Here is a 7647-nt window from a genome sequence, read left to right on the forward strand (position 1 = left end):
GTAGTTTAAATATGTCCTGGTTGTTTCTTGGGATTTTTGTTTCTCCAAGGGTCTCTGTTCCATCCAGGGAGTCTTCTCTCAGTTTCAGTCCAGGGCTCAGCTCACCGTGGACGGACACAAGCTGCTCGCCTCTGGCTTTAACGTCAGTGCGGTTGATGGACGTCTGGCCCTGCAGCTTTCCTACTCTCCACTAGCCTCTAATCAAACAAGGCCACGAGTCGGCCTGGGCACTGCACTAACTGCTCAGTTCAAAGGTCAGATCATAATAATTGTTGCCTTTGTATGTGTTGTATGTTTTGCTTTAACCTCTTTCAACATTGTTCCCTGACATTTAGGATTTCCAAATATTTCTGCTGTAAAAAAGAATATATGTATATATATATTTGCACGATTTGAGTATTAGGGCCATTTTGAAGAAAAAAATATCTGATATTTCAGGAATTAGAATTTTTTCTCCTCATATTACTTTGCTCTCCTAATATAAGGACTTTTTTTTTTCCCAATACTTCTTTGTACTGTTGAGAGGACAACTTGTGGTGAAGTTGCATGTTGCATCTGAATACCCCTCACCTCACCTCCCTACCAAACTTGAAGGAGAACCTGTGGTAGCCTTCAAAAGGTGTATATTTTGTCCAGTCTAGGCTACTGTAAAAAAAGCATGGCGGTCGCCATAGAGAGGACCCACTCCCAATTTATGTATATAGTTTTTAAATATAAAGGGCCTATTCTAGGGTAAGAAAACAACAATTTGTACAATTGAGATGAAACACACTAGTGAAAACGTCATTAGGATTATTTTAGATTCAATTTCTGCTAGTTAACCCCTTTCACCTAAATCTTACACACTTACACCTTTATTTCTTACTATGCAAATGCAATATTAAAGTATGGCCAGCAGGTGTCAACAGTTGGCTTCATAAACTACCAAAGCACACTCACTTTAAATAGTTTTGTAAAATACAAAACAAAAGTCATGCTTAATTAATTTTTTATATTCAAGATTCTCATGATGTGATGAGAGGCTTTTACCTGTGTCATCTTGGCTCTGGTCCTATGTGCAGGTCCTCTGCGCAGCGCCTCAGTAGACGTCCAGTGTCAAGACTGGAGGCTCCGAGTGATGGGGGATGTCGGAGCCTGGAGGGCGCATGGAGGGTCCAAGGAGGCCAGAGTTACACTTAAACATAACGTACACGGACAAAGCAGCCCTGCTTTACAGGTGAAGATCAAATGCACTTAAATGTTCCTACAGCCTTGTTCCTCTGTGCTAAAAATCCCTGTGACTGTTGTTGTAGCTCGAAGCCTGGGGAAGACTCACCGGGTCACAGCTGAGGTGCTCCATGGCTGTGAACCCTGAACTCAGCAAATCACTGGCACTCATCATCCAGGGACACCATCTCCCTCATAGGTATATACACACAACACAAACACACACACAAACACACTCACTCACTCTCACGCACACAGACACACACACTTCTTTAAGTGAAAGTTGTTCTCATGTCTAGCAAGGACCTGATGGTGAAGGTCGTCCAGAACATCCCCAAGCTCTTGGTGTACCTTCCTTCTCAGCTCAATGTTCGCTCTCAGGTGGGTTTTATTCATCAGACGCATTCAATCATTTATTTGTTCATTTGTAATGTATTTTGGTTTATAAGCATGACATGTATACAATATCACCATCCCTCTCCACTGTCTCCAGCTAAACCAGTCTGAGGCCAGTGTGTCGGGTCTGCTGGAGGTGTTGTCGGGCAGGAGAAGGCTCTGGGCTCTGGGGGGTCTGGCAGCAATTGAGAGTGGATACAGACAGGCCCTGGAGATCAAACACTCTTACCCACAGGTACATTTAGACAAGCAGCTCCGTGATTCCGGTGTCAAACATCACAAGAACATAAATCAAATAATAAAGATACCTCCACCATATCCATATGCATGTTCCCTCTAATCCATGACATAGTAAATGTGTATGTGATTGGTCCTTGTTCTTGTAGTTAAAGCCGTTCCCCAGGAATATAGCAGTGAGGACAGTGTATGAAGCCAGAAACTGGAGCTACCAGGTTCAACACGGAGCTGTGTGGGGGAATCAGGAGTTCAGCATGACTGGTCTCTACTCTGCTCCTCCAGCAGTGGAGTTGGGGAACCAGACGCTGAAGGGTAAACCATTGCAAACCAACTCTGCAGAGCTACACAACTATTCAATCAATGATTAGCTCTCGATTGTGAACTGCTATCCACCTAATCTCAGATTAAAGATAGATACAGATTGTTCATGTCATGTAAATTTGTCCTGGATCTTAGTTCAGATCAAATGCATCCCACGCTGGACCAGTTTGGAGATGACACTGGAGCGCTCCCTGCAGAGCCGACTGGACAGTGTGTCACTGGGCTGGATGAGGCATGGGCGAGTGGAGCAGGTCAGAGTCTACATAGGGTGCCACGACCATGATAAACTTGAATTATTGTCATTCGGATATCGTTTGATCAGAAGCTCAGATTAAGCAAAGAAAGAGAGAGAAAAACACACATGAAACTTTAGAACTGTACGGCAGAATGTATCCCCTGATCTGTAAACAGATCCTTGACCACACCACTAAGCCGCAGCTGCGATTATTTAAATTTCTGAAAACGTTTCGTGGAAAGGCACCTTTTGCCTGTTTATTAAAAAATCCCTGCTTTTTATTACACGTTAAGTGTGAGCATCTGTTTGGTTTTCTGTTGTGTTTTCTCTGGTCGTGAACCGCAGATCAGAGCTCTCAGCACTTGGAGTCGGTCAGAGGAGATTAACGAGACCAAGCTGGAGCTGAAACAGCCGTTCTCCATCACACTGAGGCAGCTGTCGCTCCACACACTGTCGCACGGCTCACAGAGGGAACAACGCAGCAGCCACCAGGTACAAAAGATGTTCATACATATTTATTTTACAGAACGGTCCATGTACCTCATCGTTACACCTAGAAAACCATCTCAGCACTTTTGTTATTTTTAACTCTTTGTGAAAAAATGTTTTGAAACAGACATCACCATTTTTTATATAGATTATCAAATGAAACCTTAATTCTATTATCTGTAGTGGAACAGGTCCATGTTTCTCTTTTATTTAAACTTCATGAAATTTTTACATTTCATAGCAAAAGCCAACATGACCAAAAGTTTTTCTTATATTTGTTACCCACAATGAAGGACTCCAGGCAACTATAGTTTAATGTTGTTTATTTAAATCATATTACACTTTTATGTATACTTTGCAGTACACACATGATAAGCTTCATTCTATTTTTAAAAACATTTCAAAGATACATAGAATAATAGGGACCAATTATGGTCTTTTTATAAACATTTTGATTTTGATTTGATCACAGAAAGCTGCTTTAAAAATGTCCATATGTTTTATTTTTATCTTTTCACTGATCTACCTTGTGTGGGATAAAATATTTCCTGATGTGCATAATGCATATCAGCACATTCTTAATTTGTTATTCATAGATCAGGACATCATACAAAGTTTATTTCTAAAGTAAATTTAACAAAACACAGTTTAGCAACGTGCTGTACATTAAATAAAAACAGAGAAACACAAGAATAAAATACTTTAAGATAAAATATAATAAAATATGTGAGATAAAAGGCCAAACAGTGAATAAAAACCACAAATTACAGTCAAAATCCTGAGAGAAAAAACTTAAAATACATTAATGGAGACATATTTGTAACTATAAAAGTTAAACTGTTAAACTATTCCAAAGCTTCAGAGCGGCAAAAGTAAATCCACAATCACCTTTCAGATAATTTTGTAAAATATTGTTTTTTAGAGCTTAATCGTGCGTTTTTGTGTTTGCACAGACTCATCTGACGTGGGACAGTGAGGTCCCTGTCAATGTCTCCTTCAGCCTGAATAAACAGTGGCAGACCAACTCCAGCAGGGGGCAGGCATGTGCTGTGTTCTCAACACAACAGGTTGGTGGATCCCTCAGTTTAAAAACTACAAGGATTTTGATGACCATATTCTGTGTGAGCACGGCCCAATAATGGTTCAATAACATAATTGTGAGGACATTTTGACGTGGGGACGTTTTGGCTGGTTCTCACAAATTCAAAGGGCTGTTTGAAGGTTGAGACTTTCTTATAGGATTAGGGTTAGAACTAGGTTAAGGTAAGGGTTAGGGTTAGGCATTTAGTTTGGAGGGTTATGGTAAGGGACTCTGGTATACATTACGTCAATGAGTGTCCTCACAACTATAGACAGACAAGTGTGCGTGTGTATGTGTGTTTTTTTTCATCATTGCATTATAAGGTGAAGACATGGTTTAACATTAGGGTATGGGTTAGGTTTAGATTTAGGCAAGGTGTAAGTATGATTAAGTAATAAGTCTGCAGGAAATCAATTTAAGTCAATGCAATGTTCTCCGAATGGATTCATGACTCTGAGTTTGTGTGTGTGTGTGTGTGTGTGTGTGTGTGTGTGTGTGTGTGTGTGTGTGTGTGTGTGTGTGTATGTGTGTGTGTGTGTGTGTGTGCAGATTACGATGTCTAATGTTAAAGGTTGTGTGTCAGTGGGTCAGGAGGGAAACACATACTCACAGAATGCAGAGCTGCGATGGGACAACAGGAGCGTCAGACAAGGCATGAAGTACCAGGTATTCCTCTCAATCATACTTCAGCCCGACATGGAATGTACTTATGCTGCCTGTCAGTGCATGTCTGTTGTTCGGTATATAAAAGTCTATTTGTGTTGTTTGTAGAAGGGTTCACGGGGCGTGCACAGCCTTCAGGTCAATGTAGGATTGGAGAAAGTTTCTCCTGCACCCTGTCCCTCACACACACTGCTGGCCAAAGTCCAAACCAACCTCATGGATCGGTTGGAGCACACAGTGCTGCTGGGCCTCTGCCCCTCCCAACCTGTGAGTCCACACTCATCGATGATGCTGACGGGCGATAAATAGTTTGTATTTAAAAAATGAGTCATGGTCTTTCCGTCTGTTTTTCTTGTCAAGGACTTGTAACACAATCAAGGCATGCAGGGAGAATCTCCAGGCTGAATGAATGATTTGATGAAGCATTCAATAAACATTACAACGTGTGTGTGTGTGTGTGTGTGTGTGTGTGTGTCAGACTCTTTCATGGTCAGGATCCCACAGAGTGAACTCAGGAGAGGAGCTGTTTTACTCACAGTCTCGTCTCTCGGTGACGGGACGTCCACACCAGTGCAGCCTCACCCTCTCGCTCATCAACTCCTCCAGCACTCAGGGCACCAACATGTCTCTTTACTCTGAGGTAAACAAGTAGAAACACCTGCCGGTGAATAATCAACAATGACGTGTCTCTGTAAACTTAGTAAAACAGGGCATGTTATGTTTATTTTTTTTTATATTGGGTATAATCCATTCGTTACATTGTTATAATGTGTTACGGTTTTAAAGTAATTTGGGTTTAAAGATATCAAATGAGAACTTTAATACCTGTGTTATATATTTTGTTGACTTGTGTACTTACAAAATCCAAAATGTTTCGAACAGTGTTCAAACTCACACACTGCTAGCCAGTTAGCCCGTTACCTTTTTTTTATTGGTTATTCATAATACATCATGATTATTCATTGCCGTTTGCTGAATAACGTGAATTAAACTTTATCACATTATCTCATCCCGTGAACATGATTTGCACCTGAATACCATTGGGTTGATTTTCATCAACAATAGTAGTGAAGACAACAACTCCCATGATTCATCACTGGATCATCAATCCTCAAACTAAGTTTTTTGTTTTTGTTTTGATTGAGAGACCCCTAGTGGTCAAAGTTACATGCCCATGTTTACATAGCACACCAAACCTAGTGGCTGTTTACGCTCCCGTCTTTTGGAGAACCCGTTAAACTTTTAAACCATTAAAACATTTAAGTTGATTCCCACTTCAAGGTTTAGATAGATATAATTCGAATTTGAGTAATGCATGTTTTGATAGCTTAAAGCAACATAATGGCATTTGTTTGCTTTCTTGTTGGGATGTTTTATCAGTGAGGGTCCTCATAAGTGTACAAACAACCAATGTGTGCATGTACTTCACAGTCTAAAATAGGTAACTGGAGTGTGGAGGTAGGGGGTAGCGCCCTTTCGTGGCCCCAGGGCTCCAGTCTCCAGGTGCAGGCCAGACTGGACGGCGCTGAGCGGATCTGGCTGAACGGGACGGCAGAGGGACGTTGTCTTCAGACCACAGCTGGACACACCAACGGTAAATACAGAATAACCTCTGTGATATTTAACAAAATATTTCAACTCAGATAATGATTAAATCCACTTGCTTCATGTCCAGGTCCCGGCCTCTGTGAAGACGTCACTGTGATGGCTTGTGTGGGAACAAATCACAGTTTGATGGTGGATGTACAGAAAAGAGACAGCTGCAGTAAATCTGAAACACTCGGTCGTTTGTCTGTGGGAACAGCCAATCAGAAGCTGATGCTGCGAGCGAGTGGCTGTTTGGAGAGTCTAACTGCAATGGAGGTATCACATGATAAAAAAGTGTCATAATTTCTGTGTCAATACAACATCAAATTATCAAATTACGTACGCTTTTGTTTTTTCACAACAGGCACGGATTGACTATTTGAGTTCTCAGATGTGGAATAAACTGTCAGACAGAATCAAGACGTTACAGCATCTTCTCACTGAATTCAGACGACAGGTAAACATGACACAACAAAACTAGTTCACTAGCAAAGACCACACCACAACTTTATGTGAGTTAAAGGTTTGAATTAAAAATTGATATTTTGGATGTTGGGGAGAAATTAATGAATATTAAGTGAAAGGGTCGAGGTGAAAATGCGTCTCATAGGCTGGTCTGGGAGGATGCACTGGTGACCGGGTGGAGGGAGACCCAGAGTGGGGGTGGGATGTGGGAAGGAAGATGAAGTAGGGCGGGTAAAAAGGATGAAGGGATGTTGGAAGGGATAAGGGAAGAGAGAAGAACCTATATAGGGAGAGGATTACGGGATGAGGAAAGAGGGATGAAGGGATGCGGGAAGACAGAATAAAGGGATGAGGGAGGTAAGATGAAGAAATGAGGGATTGAGGATGAAAGGATGTGGGTAGAGAGAAAGAAGGGATGAGGGAAGGAGGGTGGGGTGATGTGGCAAGACAGAATAAGGGGATAAGGGAGGATGAAGGGATGCGGGGAGAGAGGAGGAAGGGGATACGGGTTGTTTCCGTTGTTTGTTTTGTTCTTTTCTCTCTTCTTTTTCTTCTCTTCTTTTCTTTTTCTTTAGGGAAAGGGTGTGTTGAAGAATCTGAGACATTCAGATTGTGATGGATTGACAGATGTTTAGAGGTGTGGTTGAGGTTGAGGTGGAGGTTGAGGTGGAGGTTGATTTTGAGTTGCAGCCCCACCCCTGAACCTCCATTAACCAGGAAACTTCAAGAGCCCTAATGTAGACAAGAGCATGTTGTGACTTAAGCTCAGCCAATAAAGTTGTAGAAGGCTCAAACTTGGGTTTTAATGTGGACGTCTGCTTCTCTTCTCATCATTCTCCGCAGTCCAGAGACAGCAAGTTGCTCCAGGAGTTGAGCGCCATGCTCCTTGATGTTTCCCCGCGATCCGTGGGTCTCCTGGGTCAGAGAGACAGAGGTTTATTGGCTCTGTGGCAGAAGAGCCGCCTTC

The sequence above is a fragment of the Limanda limanda genome, chromosome 13 (assembly GCF_963576545.1).
Source record: "Limanda limanda chromosome 13, fLimLim1.1, whole genome shotgun sequence".
Classification (NCBI taxonomy): domain Eukaryota; kingdom Metazoa; phylum Chordata; class Actinopteri; order Pleuronectiformes; family Pleuronectidae; genus Limanda; species Limanda limanda.